Source organism: Neoarius graeffei, chromosome 7 (assembly GCF_027579695.1).
Source record: "Neoarius graeffei isolate fNeoGra1 chromosome 7, fNeoGra1.pri, whole genome shotgun sequence".
Taxonomy (NCBI): Eukaryota; Metazoa; Chordata; class Actinopteri; order Siluriformes; family Ariidae; genus Neoarius; species Neoarius graeffei.
The window spans coordinates 21,575,334-21,589,189 of record NC_083575.1 but is presented as its reverse complement, the minus strand read 5'-3'; the positions used below and the strand labels follow the sequence as shown (position 1 = coordinate 21,589,189).

The following is a 13,856-nucleotide window of genomic DNA, read 5'->3' as shown; positions in this document are numbered from 1 at the left end:
ACTACCTTGTGATAGTACGTTGCTGTTGTATACACTTATTTTTCCAACTCATAATCGCTCATGTACAGCATAGCGCCACCTACTGACATGGGAAAAACCAAAAAATTTCTTCTTCAAAAATCTATATCTCATCTTCCATTTCCTCAATTGTCATCAAACTTCATACGCAAACTCTTCATAGCTCACCTGACATCTACGCCAAATTTTGTGCACTTTCGCCACTGGGGGCGCTATTTTTGGGCAAAAAATCCAATCTTTCCTCAAATTTGGTCAAACTTCACGGCCACCCTCTTACTACCTCCCATGTCATGTACACCACATCTTGGGAATTTTCATCCATGGGGGGCGCTGCTTTTGGCCGACGCAATTGCTCCATAACGGGTTTTTGGTAAATAATTCCATAATGCTTTTCCTTCACACCACTACCTTGTGATAGTACATTGCTGTTGTGGACACTTATTTTTCCAACTCATAATCGCTCATGTACAGCATAGCGCCACCTACTGACATGGGAAAAACCAAAAAATTTATTCTTCAAAAATCTATATCTCATCTTCTATTTACTCAATTGTCATCATACTTCATACACAAACTCTTCGTAGCTCACCTGACATATACGCCAAATTTTGTGCACTTTCGCCCCTGGGGGTGCTGGTTATGGCAAAAATGATATTGCAGCTTCTGATTTGTCAAACTTGGCAAGCAAACTCTTTAGAAGACCCTTACTGGCGCGCTTGCCATGGTCGACAACGCACGAAATTTGGCTCCTTTTTCTTACACTGCCACCGCTACTGAGAACCAGGAGCCCAGATCCAGGCGGGCCTCAGGGCCTCTATAGCGCCCCCTGAGCACCGTGCAGTGCGAGACCCTATTGTTACCATGTGTCCAATTCTGTGCTTTGTCGCCATTGTGGGAGTAATGTCTCTTGCCGAAGAAGCTGTGGAAGTTATTTCGCGGGGACGCATGCCCCCGCCCCCCTTGGCTGCTGGCGCGAGGGCCCGTCGAGGCCGCTTGCGGCTTTAATTATTCTTCTTCTTCCGTCTTCTTCTTCTTCTTTATTTTTCTCCGCTGTTGGGCCATTTTCGGGGCGCTTGCCATGGGCGAAAACGCGCGAAATTTGGCACCAGTTCCGAGAATTGCCACCGCTACTCAGAACCAAAAGCCCAACCTTGGCCGGGGCTCAGGGCCTCTATAGCGCCCCCTAAGTCGTTGTGATTTTGGCCTCCCGCATTAAGGTGCCTGGTTGCCATATAGTTTGTAGTCGTGGCATGCCATTTGGTACCCATATGTATCTCACTAAGCCGGACAAAAATGTAATGCCAATGCATTAGCCACGCCCAACAGGAAGTGAGGTAATTTCACTTTTGTGCGAAATGCATGGCCACGAAGAGGGCGCAACTCCTCCTAGACCGTTCATAGGAATGTCATCAAAATTGATACACATCATCTACAGACATGGGTGACAAAAGTTACTAAATACGTTTCACGTAGGATCAACCGTTCAGAAGTTATACGTCAATCAATTTTGACGTCAAAATTTTACATGCTTAAAAATTCATAACAAATCTTCTAATTGCTCAAAACTGCTCATACTTCACACGCAAATCACTCATTGGGCTTCTGACATGTTACCCAATTTCTGTGATATTTCGCCACTGGGGGCGCTATTTTGGGGCAAAAAATCCAATCTTTCCTCAAATTTGGTCAAACTTCACGGCCACCCTCTTACTACCTCCCATGTCATGTATACCACATTTTGGGAATTTTCGTCCATGGGGGGCGCTGTTTTTGGCCGACGCAATTGCTCCAAAACGGGTTTTTGGTCAATAATTCCATAATGCTTTTCCTTCACACCACTACCTTGTGATAGTGCGTTGCTGTTGTAGACACTTATTTTTCCAACTCATAATCGCTCATGTACAGCATAGCGCCACCTACTGACATGGGAAAAACCAAAAAATTTATTCTCCAAAAATCTATATCTCATCTTCTATTTACTCTATTGTCATCAAACTTCATACGCAAACTCTTCATAGCTCACCTGACATGTACGCCAAATTTTGTGCACTTTCACCCCTGGGGGTGCTGGTTATGGCAGAAATGATATTGCACCTTCTGATTTGTCAATCTTGGCAAGCAAACTCTTTACAAGGCCCTCATTGGGGCGCTTGCCATGGTCGACAACGCACGAAATTTGGCTCCTTTTTCTTAGACTGCCACCGCTACTGAGAACCAGAAGCCCAGATCCAGGCGGGCCTCAGGGCCTCTATAGCGCCCCCTAACTCGTTGTGATTCTGGCCTCCCGCATTAAGGTGCCTGGTTGCCATGTAGTTTGTAGTAGTGGCATGCCATTTGGTACGCATATGTATCTCACTACGCCGGACAAAAATGTAATGCCAATGCATTAGCCACGCCCAACAGGAAGTGAGGTAATTTCACTTTTGTGCGAAATGCATGGCCACGAAGACGGCGCAACTCCTCCTAGACCGTTCATAGGAATGTCACCAAAATTGATAGACATCATCTACAGACATGGCTGACAAAAGTTACTAAAGACGTTTCACGTAGCATAAACCTTTCAGAAGTTACACGTCAATCAATTTTCAATGCAAAATTTTACATGCTTAAAAATTCATAACAGATCTTCTAATTGCTCAAAACTGCTCCTACTTCACACGCAAATCACTCATTGGGCTTCTGACATGTTACCCAATTTCTGTGATATTTCACCACTGGGGGCGCTATTTTTGGGCAAAAAATCCAATCTTTCCTCAATTTTGGTCAAACTTCACGTCCACCCTCTTACTACCTCCCATGTCATGTGTACCAAATTTTGGGAATTTTCGTCCATGGGGGGCGCTGTTTTTGGCCGACGCAATTGCTCCAAAACGGGTTTTTGGTAAGTAATTCCATAATGCTTTTCCTTCACACCACTACCTTGTGATAGTACGTTGCTTTTGTAGACACTTATTTTTCCAACTCATAATCGCTCATGTACAGCATAGCGCCACCTACTGACATGGGAAAAACCAAAAACTTTATTCTTCAAAAATCTATATCTCATCTTCTATTTACTCAATTGTCATCAAACTTCATACGCAAACTCTTCATAGCTCACCTGACATATACGCCAAATTTTGTGCACTTTCGCTATTATTATTAGGCCCCGAGCCCCGTACAGTGCGGGACCCTATTGTTGCCATGTGTCCAATTCTGTGCTTTGTCGCCATTGTGGGAGTAATGTCTCTTGCCGAGGAAGCTGTGGAAGGTATTTCGCGGGGACGCATGCCCCCGCCCCCCTTGGCCGATGGCGCGAGGGCCCGTCGAGGCCGCTTGCGGCTTTAATTTTTCATGAAGTGTAGCCAGGAGTTTAAACACTCACCGACAGGCATGTGCACACATAGGGCTTTAGGGGTGCTTGAGCCCCTGCCCTTTTTGCCTCGAATTAAATGTTGCCCTTTTAAAATATTAATAATAATAATCCTAATAATAAATAATACAGTCCTGTTAGAAGTTTAAAACAACGGCGGCACAAAAACTCCACAGCAATCTACCAATTTTCTTGTAATACGGGGTCGTTGTGTGCGTTGAGCCTGCCGCTTCTCTGTCCATTGCTGCTCCGCTCGAGTGCGGCCAGAGAGAGGGGGCGCGCGGACGGGAGTGAGAGGGAAGAAGCCGCTGCGCTGCCACAATGATAACAGAGGAGACGCGACAGTGAGGCAGCTTGAACATGTGAGTTATGGTCTAACAGTTAGCCCTTTCAAACTGTATGTACATGACATTTGGGCGTTTGTAGGGCTACTGACATTTGTGCGAGTAATTTAAGTCTCTGTAGTTTAATAATCTGCTTGTTAACTGACGTGACCTGACCTGTTACTGTTCACAATCGATTGCCTCGGCCGTGCTTCGGTGTACATGCAAGTATCATATATCGTCGGGAAGCTTACATTCTCCTCTTGTGTATATATAACTAGTCGTCGACCTCTTCCACAACGTGCTCAAATCAAATGTGGGTTATGTTTCAGAAAAAAACAATGTTATGTGTCAGGTTCTATTTTTGCTGGACGTCGGAGTACAGCGCATCGAGCAGCACAGAGAAGGTTACTGCTTTAAGGCCCCTGGAATGTTAGGCTTCTACCTTATGAGAGGAAGGACTGATTTTTATCATTTTGTCCATTAGGCTATTTACTTATTTGTTCAAAGTTCAGGTTTCACTGTTCAATGTTAAATCTTTAACAATAAAAAAGCCTAATAATGCAGCAGTGTTTTATTGCTTTGCATGTCTTCCAAGCCTATGATAATGTGAGTGACAATTTTGCTGACACAAAAGAAATGGCAATTGCATATCGCTTTCACCAACACAGGACACATAGCTAAGTACTTACCTTCCTATTAGTACGTTAATTTTAATTCTACATTTCCATATTGTTAGGACTGGGACTGTTTTGGCCTCTAGAGGCCACTGTTATTTCCTTTTCTGGTTATGTTTGTTTTGGGCCTCTAGAGGTCACCACTGTGTATAAATACCCCTCTGTTTGTTCCCTTGTCACGGAGTCTTTTTCCTATGTTATGCTGTTAGTGCTAGTTCCCTCTGTCCCATGTACCTTGCCTGTGTCTTTGTATTCTTGTTTTTTGCTTCTTTCTTTTGGACTTTGTGGATTTTGTTTTTGACCTTTTTGATCTTCTGAGCGTTTTAATTTTTGCCTTTTTCTTATTTGGATTTTGGACTTTGACCCTTTGGATATTTTTATTTTTGTTATCTTCTGAGCTTTTGGATTTTCTTTTAGTTTTTTTCCATTGGATTGTAAATATTGTACATAGTGTAAATAAACTGTTTTTTGATACTCTACTTTCGCCTCACGCCTCTGCACTTGAGTCATCCCCCTGGTGGCCTAGTGGGGGTTTGCTGGATTATCACACCAGCGACCTGGGTTTGAATCCCAGCAAAGCCCTAACAGATATTTTGGAAAGGACCAGGAAAAAAAAAATCATGCACTTGCTGCCCTTTTCTGACTTTGAGCCCCTGCCCCTCTATAATCCTGTGCACGTCCCTGTTCACCGAGCACTTTATTACACCTGTACACCTATTCATTCACACAATTATTTAATCAGCCAATCTCATGGCAGCAGTGCATCGCATAAAATCGGCCAGCAGCTTCATGTAAGGTTCACATCCCCCATCAGAATGGGGGGGTGATGCCGGTGATTTTGACCATGGCATGATTGTGGTGCCACACAGGATGGTTTGAGTATTTCTATAACTGCTGATCTTCTGGGATTTTTGCACACAACATTCTCTAGTTTACTAGAGTTTACATCAAGTGAGTGATGGTTCTGCTGATAGACATGCCTTGTTGATGAAAGAGGTCTGAGGAAAATGGCCAGATTGGTTCAAGCCAACAAAGATATAGTAACTCAAATAATCACACTTTAAAACTGTAGCAAGCAAAAAAGCATCACAGAACACACATCAAACCTTGAAGTGGATAAGCTACAACAGCAGGAAGTCACATTGGGTTCCAGTCCTATCAGCCAAGAGCAAGAATCTGAGACTAAAGTGGGCATAGACTCACTAAAACAAGGCAGCTGATTATTAGAAAAATAATAGCCTGATCTTTTTCCAATCTTCAGCTGTCTGGTTTTGGTGATCCTGTCCCCACTTTTGTATTTTACATTCAAACCCTGCGCACAAAATATAGTGAACCATTAGAAACTGTGATCCAGTAGTTACTGCTTGCTTTGAACACGGTACAAAAATGTTTTAATTGTTATAATTAATAGTCAATTTATCAAACTGAGGGCAGAAGTCAAAGTTAGGTCATGTTTGCACTGAATATGTACGTATTTATGACTTGCATAAAGGTATGTTGCCAAAGTCTGGAAGCACATTAAGCCAAGTGAGATAAATCCTAACAGGCGAGGAGGGAGCCAATACTGCAGTGATCCATCATCAGTCAGAGGGAACTGAAATAAAATGTTCTTTTGTGTGGTTGCTGGAAGGCCTCCAGCTCGCATCTTAGGCGCTAGTATAAGCTGAAGGATGGCCCATGGTTGTATTTACTGTGGCAGACTTTATTTCTCACTTTTTTTCAACTTCTGTGCTCACACAATGTTGCATGTACATTGAGCTGCATTTGGGCCGCCAATGACTGAGATCATTTTCTGTTGTAAAAGATAAACATTATAGATGGCTGAAAAGCTTTCTTTTAAAGACTTGATGGTGCCTCTTCATTGTCACTCTCTTTAATGCCCTTAAAGAAAGAGAGAGAGAGATGGATGCTCTATCCAGCACTGGGGCACTTGTATATCTCCAGTCTTCACAGCTGATGAAATAGATGAGCGAGAGATGGAGAAAATATCTGTACTGTCTATACAGTTTTATCACATTTTCATATGCAGTAGATTATGGATTTTTATGTCAGGCAAGTCAATTCAAACTCTGAGCTCACTGTTTATAAAGAAGGTGGCATAATAATGCATCATAGGAAAGCTTAACCTGCTCATGACAACATAGTATATTACTGAATTTGATTGATAGTTTCCTGGCTTGTACTAGCCTTCTTTGTACCACACTAGCATTTTGGATATTTCCTTCATTCCATCGACATCTTATTACTTTGCTTTGTTAATATCTGAACCCTGTATGTAACGCTACGTTCACACTGCAAGGCTTAATGCTCAATTCCGATTTTTTTGTGAAATCCGATTTTTTTGTGAGGTCGTTCACATTAACAAATATATGCGACTTGTATGTGATCCTCAGTATGAACGAAAAGCGACCTAAAAGTGTTCCGCATGCGCATTGCAGGATACGACGACGTCACACGCAGTGAGCATGGCCAGTGTTTACGGAAATAAAACCACCCGGTTGCAGTATGACCCATCCAATCTAGCTTGAATAGCTGTGTCCCCCCAAATGGAAATCAGCTCCCTAACCTCTGCGTCCTTCCATTGAGAAGATTCAGAACCTTCACAGCCCGAAGCGTCCCTCGCATTGATGTCATGCGCAGGGCCGCAGATACATTTTTTGAACCGGGGGGGGGACAAAAAACTGGGGGGGACAAAGCTGCCAGCAAACCAACCCCAACCCCGATATGCCTGTCAAACTTGTTGTGGGTTACCATAGCAACCAAGCTCGAGCGCGCAACCTGTGCAGTCTGCGCAGCTCAACCAACCGAATATCAGTCTTTGTTTTATGTGAGTTGTTGCAACTATGTATACACTGCTGTGCACCTCAATAAACCGAATGGTAATTAGTCTTTTGATTTTTCCGTGAGGTTTGCCTTATGCAAAGAAAGACAGCATAGACGTTTTTTCCTCCCTATAAGTGGGGGGGACTGAACGAGGTGAATTTAAATCTGGGTGGGACGAGTCCCACCCTCTATCTGCGCCCGTGATTATGCGCCATGTTGTTGTAACTTTTTTTGAGAGACCCGCCGCCTACTTCAGCGCAGAATAGTGACGTTTGTGGCTTGTTGATGACGTGTAAGTCGGATGAATGCGACCTGGCGGTTCAGACTGAAGTCGCATATGAAAAGAGCGGATAGGAATCGGAATTAGGACCACATATCCAAACGGCCTGGGTCGGATTTGAAAAAATCGGATCTGTGTCGTTCATATTGTCAATAAAAGATCGGATACAGGTCACATATGGGCGAAAAGATCGGATTTGAGTCACTTCAGCTTGCAGTGTGAACGTAGCCTAAGAGACTGCATCAACCTGATTTTTTATTTCTTGACCATATGTACGTACGTGTACCACCACAGGATACTTCTTTTCAACTTCTGTGCTCACACAATGTTGCATGTACATTGAGGTGCATTTGGACTGCCTGTGACTGAGGTCATTTTCTGTTGAAAAAAAGATAAACATTATAGATGGCTGAAAAGCTTTCTTTTAAAGACTTGATGGTAAGTGCAAGGTAACATATCTCAAACACTTGAAATTTATTTTTATTTCATTCAAACAGCAACATTTATACTGTATTTACATAAGATAGATGGGTTTATATCTAGCGCTCATTTTGAATTTGCTTTTAAAAAAAATAACAGGATTATTTACAGACACACTGTACGGAAAATATTCATGACAGTTTCATATAAAACTAGCTAAAACAGTTTTATTAGTCCACTAGCTTATTGGACAGTTGCGTTTGTCATGTAAGGGCAATAGACATATGTAAGTGCACGAAGAGTTTTAAGCTAGGGTCACACTACAGCTCACGATGCTTTGCGATGGGTTATCGATGAAAATGAGGCATTTTGGTGACGATGCATGGCGATATACAGGTGATCTAAAAGTTGTGGTAACACAGCAGGTGAATACTTGACTGTCATGCTTTTGCGCACTCAAGCGGCCACGCATGCTCACAGGACCCAGTCGTTATGAGAAACACCTGATGCTGATTTGAGCGCAATCAACATGTGCGTATAAGGAGGCTTTGCGAAGTATTATCATTATCATTTTCACATTTGTTTCTTGCCATGTTTATGACTCTGGGTAATACTCTGCTTTATGACGGTGCTTTCAGAATCAGAAGCACTTTATTGCCAGGTATGTTACACACATGAGGAATTTGACTCCGGTTCGACTTAGCTTTCATAGTACAGACAGAAAGAAAATATAGGAAAAACACACACACACACATGCACACACACACACACACAGAGTCTCACTGCAGTGAACTCCAGGGGGAGAATCGCGTTTCTACAGCAACGGCCTTGAAGGCAGTGCTGGCTGGGAAAGCCAAGATAAGATTGGAATTTGTTTAGACTTAAGATGGGTAGACGTGTCCTTTTTCGCTTAACCCGCTTGTCCATTCTGGCCACCAAAATGATCCATTTCTCTTTGCAAAGCCATCAACTTCTCCATGATGTTATCAATGTTGCAACTCAAGTTCTGAACAACCACAGTCTGAGCGCCGACAGCTCTGCCCACCACCTCAATCATGTCGGGCAGCTTTGTGGGGCTTTGAACAGCTGCCACCGTTAACTGATTTCCTTGATATACCAGGGCAATGCCAAGTCCAATCAGCAAAAATCCTGTGATCATGATTCCGAATAGGTAAATATCCTCAATGTCCTCCACGGAAAGAATCGCCAAGCACACCACACGCCACTTCTCCCAGGCATCCATGGTGTATCCGGCTGCAAATGTTCCGGCAGGACAGGCAGGTTCCCCCGAACCCAGACTTCTCGTCGAGAAGATTGTGTCAATTGCGTGAAGTGGCCAGTTGATCAAATCCATAATTTCGATTTCTGTTCTGCTTTTGGTTTTGTTTGTGTATTGTTACTCTGACCTTGCCTCACATTTTGTTTTTGTGAATATTACACCTGCTAATAAACACTTCCTGCACTTAGATCCGTCTACTGCCGCATACCTAACAGAATACTTTACAAAGTCTCTATGAAAACAGCGTCTTTATAGGTGCGTGCTGATTGTGCTCAAATCAGCATCAGGTGTTTCCCATAACGACTGGGTCCCAAGAGTGTGCACAGCGTGCTCCAAAGGATCCCCGAATGTAAATGCACTTTTTAAGTCTCGGTGAAGGTTATGCTATGCCAAGCCACTGTGTTGATGAGGCTCCCGCAAGCATCGGGGACATGGATTCAAGACAAATGCATCTCAAGAGGCTTGGCGAAAGTCCCCCGAGTTTCAGGAAATATTCCCAAACCCATTTGCAAGTATTTGCCGCTTAGTTTGCCGACAAAAACATCAGCACCAAATTTCAATGCATGCACTGAAATTTTTTACAACGTTTTTGGCCACTCATGAGGCGGAGACACACAATGGCCTCTAAAACCAACCCACAATTTTGTCTACTTTTCTGCTCAGAAGTGAGAAGAGGCAGGATAAGTGTAATGTTTATGCAGCCATTAAGTCAAAATATGACAGTACAATGCTATGTATAAAATGTATACTTTGTCAAGTTTCAATTCCAGATTGTAATGCGTGGCTCAATATATCTACTGAGAAATTATATTTATAAATACTTAAAATATTGTCTGTATTAAAACAGGTGAAATAAAAGTAAAAAGGAAAGCTCAGTGTAAATATAAAGCTAAAAGGTGATTCGATGTCTCACCCACACATGCTACAGAAGGATCCCCAAGCATTTTTGTACTTACTGTGATACTAATTAATGTATTAATTCGTTGATATTAATTTACAGAGCACTGCAGCATTGCTAATTTCCTGGGCAAATTACATATCCATTGCTATTTAGTGAGCAGAACATGAGGGTTAATAAGTCATCTTCAGATCTTGTGGCTGGTAAACTTGAGTTGAAATATCAGCTACTTGTCATAGGCTGTTGAGTGTCTCAACATGATTCAGAATGAACAGTTTGTGTTCTGAACAGATAGAAAGATACAGATTTTTTGAGAATGCTTGCTAGAACAGTTGAACATATGGTCAAGACTAGAGGTGTACATTAGGAGTAGGATCAGAATTTAACAAAAAACTCAGGCAAGCCGGAAGTCTAACTTTTCATGTAGATATGAACGATCAGTCAGATACAAAGCTTACGAGACAAACAAAGACCACACTGGACAATGTATTTACAGTGCTCATTCATTCATCATTAATAACTGCCTGGACAGTGTTAGTAACAGCACTGAAAACCTGAGTTCAGAGCAGCCTCCAAACATGGCTGCTCCGGACTACAATTCCCAAACACCACAGTGCCCCTCATCTCCAGAGTATTAACAAGTACACCTGTCTCTCGTTAGCCTGCAAGCACTCCCTTATATAAGCTCAGCAGTCACAAACACATATCGTGAATTATTGTTCTGTGTCCCAGTACCTGACCTTACCGAGCCTTCTGACTTTCTGCCTGACTACTTGTGTTTAGACTCTGTTTACATTTATTTCCTGACTTCATTTCCTCACCTGCCCTTTGATATCCCGTTTGCTGATTGACCAACCCTTGCCCATCCCTGGCTACAACATTAGCTTCCTGATTTGGATTTGTTGACAGTTTGCGACGCACCTGCTCTCCCCTGCACATGCATCCGTAAGTGCCTGCACCCTGTCAGGATACTTCACAAGCTAAGGATGCAGCAGAGGAAGTGAAGTAAACTGCGCTTAATGCTCAGGGGCGATTGTTAGGAGAGCACCAGCATATGATTAGTGATCTTAACACCAGAATGTCGCAACTCACTGCTGTTGTATTGCAGGCCATCCTGACACGCCCTTCATCCTCCGCTGGTTCAGCCCAGATGGTTCCACGACCTGAGAAATATTCAGGGGAAGTGTCTGACTGCAAGAGATTTCTACTCCAATGCTCCCTGTATTTCATTGCTCTTGCGGGAGCCACAGAACAAAAGATTGCCCAATTCATCAATATCCTCTCAGTGGGTTAGTGCTCTTTGGGAGTGTGGGGGTGAACACATCATCTCTGTTTAGAACTGTTCAAGCATGTTTTCGATCACCAGCCTGAAGGAGTTAAAATTGGTGAGAGTTTATTAACCATCAGACAGGGAGATAGGAGAGTAGCAGTATATGCTTTGGAATTTTGCATGCTGGAATGAGCCTGCGCTGAAGGCTACCTTTCGTCAAGGCCTACGCCCTGAAGCACTCACCGAACTGTCATGCCGTGATGAACATCTCTCCCTAGACTCCCTGATTGATCTTGATATTCGCCTGGACCACCTCCTAAAGAACCATCCGTCATTACAGTCTCCTCCAGCCCCTTCTACTACTTTGGCTTCCCTGACTCCCATGGAGGTCTCTCATGCTCGCCTACAATGTTCGGAGAGAGATAGGAGACACAGAGAGGGGCTATGTTTCTATTGTGATGAGTCCGGCCACCTGATAGCAAAATGCTCAGTTCACTCACCTAACCCAAAGAGAGAGAGAGAGAGAGAGAGTCAGATCCATCAAGAACCCAGTCAACCTAGCCGGGTGAGTCCTGAAGTAGTTCATAAGTCACATTCTCTAAAGGGGCCTGTTCTGTTAAAACTGCCAGACTCGACCCAGGTTCTCTCTGCCATCATAGACTCAGGGGCAGAGGGGAATTTCATCAGTAGCACAATCATCCAAAAATACCACTTGTCCACAGAAGACCTCCAAAGACCAGTCAACCTGAAGGCCATAGATGGGGGCCCCACTGGTGATGGGCTCATAACCATGGGCACGTCACTCCTCAAAATTCAGGTGGGACCACTTCATTCTGAGCTCATTTCCTTGTTGGTTACCCACACTGGTCATCATGATCTCATTTTGGCATTCCTGTGGCTCCAGCTTCATGACCCTCTTATCTCATAGCAACACAAAGAAATCCTTCAGTGGTCCCCATCTTTTTTCCAGAACTGCATGAAACTCCCCCAGCTCATCCACTTCTGTGGACAGCCCATTGCCTGACTCTTTAGACAATGTTCCTTCATGTTACTTGGACCTTAAAGAAGTGTTCAGCAAGGGTAAAGCTAGTCAAGTCAAGTTTGTTTGTACTGTATAGCGCTTTTAACAATAGACATTGTCCCAAAGCAGCTTTACAGAATTTGAATGACTTAAGACATGAGCTAATTTTATCCCTAATCTATCACCAATGAGCAAGCCTGTGGCGATGCTGGCAAGGAAAAACTCCCTCATACGACATGAGGAAGAAACCTCGAGAGGAACCAGACTCAAAAGGGAATCCATCCTCATTTGGGCAACAACAGACAATATGACTATAACATTAACAGTTTTAACATGAAGTCAGTTTCGTTGATGTTATAACTCTTGAGTACAAAACTGTTCATGACAACTGCAGTCCTAAAGTTAGCAAGTCAACTGTAGTCCTCAGCCATAAAAGCATTACTGTAAGTGTCCAGAGCGTCTTCCAAGTGTGACTTTCAATTGTCCATATGGGGCCGTCCTCCACAGGAGCGATGTGATGAGACTCCAACCAGACATAGGGCATCAGGATGGATCAGGCAGGTCCAAGGAGCAGAAGAGGTCAGCATCTTAATCCCAGGACCGACATGTAACTCAGAGGGACAGATTTTTTTTTTTTGGGGGGGGAGAAAACACAGGTTGTTAGGTATGCTCAATGTCACTTGAATAAGTAGGAACAGTATACATTTTGCGCTGAGTACAAGCAGGGACTCCGGCAAAACTAACTATGACAGCATAACTAAAAGGGGAGAGACAGAAGGTAACACAGGCATGAGGGCACCCCGGGACATAAAGCAGCCAGCCACTACACTGTCAACAAACTCAAGTGAGCAAGCGAGTGGGGAACTGACAGCATCCATACATCCCAGTTTACCAAAACACTCTATGTCTGAGGACCCTCCAGATCTACGCCTTTACCTCATAAACACCATTAACGAAAGTCTTGACTAAACAGATATGTTTTCAGCCTAGACTTAAATGCTGAGACTGTGTCTGATTCCCGAACACTACTTGGAAGACTGTTCCATAACTGTGGGGCTTTGGAAGAAAAGGCTCTGCCCCCTGATGTAGCCTTCACTATATAAGGTACCAGCAGATAGCCTGCACCCTTTGATCTAAGTAGGCATGGCGGGTCATAAAGGACCAGAAGTTTGCTCAGGTACTGTGGTGCGAGACCATTTAGTGCTTTAAAGGTCAATAGTAGTATTTTATAATCAATATGCTAGTGGCTTGCCTCCTCACCGATCCTATGATTGTGCTATTGACTTCCTCTCAGGTACAACTCCTTGCAACCGCATATACCATTTGTCCATCACCAATCAAGCTGCCATGGAAGAGTAGGTCCAGGAGGCCTTGAAACAGGGGTACATTAGACTATCAACATCTCCAGCTTCAGCCGGCTTCTTTTTTGTGGAGAAGAAAGGAGGAGGTCTTCGCCCCTGCACAGACTATTGAGGCTTGAACCAAATCATGGTAA

General features: G+C 43.5%; 1 protein-coding gene across 1 annotated transcript in view; it reads left to right on the top strand.

Annotated features, from left to right (window-relative positions):
* Positions 1–13,856, top strand: part of plpp4 (phospholipid phosphatase 4) — a 378,904-nt gene that overhangs the window by 135,130 nt on the left and 229,918 nt on the right. The window lies entirely within an intron of this gene.